The sequence below is a fragment of the Bos mutus genome, chromosome 12 (assembly GCF_027580195.1).
Source record: "Bos mutus isolate GX-2022 chromosome 12, NWIPB_WYAK_1.1, whole genome shotgun sequence".
In the NCBI taxonomy this organism is placed as follows: Eukaryota; Metazoa; Chordata; class Mammalia; order Artiodactyla; family Bovidae; genus Bos; species Bos mutus.
In genome coordinates, this window is record NC_091628.1 from 45954621 (window position 1) to 45955843 (window position 1223).

A 1223-nucleotide genomic window follows, 5' to 3' on the forward strand; every position below is an offset into this window, starting at 1 on the left:
CAGGTCAGTAGGTGCCCAATATGCTACTGAAGATCAGTGGAGAAATAACTCCAGAAAGAATGAAGGGATGGAGCCAAAGTAAAAACAATACCCAGGTGTAATTGTGACTGGTGATAGAAGCAAGGTCCGATGCTGTAAAGAGCAATATTGCATAGGAACCTGGAATGTCAGGTCCATGAATCAAAGCAAATTGGAAGTGGTCAAACAAGAGATGGCAAGAGTGAATGTCGACATTCTAGGAATCAGCGAACTGAAATGGACTGGAATGGGTGAATTTAACTCAGATGACCATTATATCTACTACTGTGGGCAGGAATCCCTCAGAAGAAATGGAGGGCCATCATGGTCACAAAAGAGTCTGAAATGCAGTACTTGGATGCAATCTCAAAACGACAGAATGATCTCTGTTCGTCTCCAAGGCAAACCATTCAATATCACAGTAATCCAAGTCTATGCCCCAACCAGTGACGCTGAAGAAGCTGAAGTTGAACGGTTCTGTGAAGATATATAAGACCTTTTAGAACTAACACCCAAAAAAAGATGTCCTTTTCATTATAGGGACTGGAATGCAAAAGTAGGAAGTCAAGAAACACCTGGAGTAACAGGCAAATTTGGCCTTGGAATACGGAATGAAGCAGGGCAAAGACTAATAGAGTTTTGCCAAGAAAATGCACTGGTCATAACAAACACCCTCTTCCAACAACACAAGAGAAGACTCTATACATGGACCTCACCAGATGGTCAACACCAAAATCAGATTGATTATATTCTTTGCAGCCAAAGATGGAGAAGCTCTATACAGTCAGCAAAAACAAGACCAGGAGCTGACTGTGGCTCAGACCATGAACTCCTTATTGCCAAATTCAGACTTAAATTGAAGAAAGTAGGGAAAACCACTAGACCATTCAGGTATGACCTAATCCCTTATGATTATACAGTGGAAGTGAGAAATAGATTTAAGGGCCTAGACATGATAGATAGAGTGCCTGATGAACTATGGAATGAGGTTCGTGACATTGTACAAGGAGACAGAGATCAAGACTATCCCCATGGAAAAGAAAAAAAAAAAAGCAAAATGGCTGTCTGGGAGGCCTTACAAATAGCTGTGAAAAGAAGAGAAGCAAAAAGCAAAGGAGAAGAGGAAAAATATAAACATCTGAATGCAGAATTCAAAAGAATAGCAAGAAGAGATAAGAAAGCCTTCCTCAGCGATCAGTGCAAAG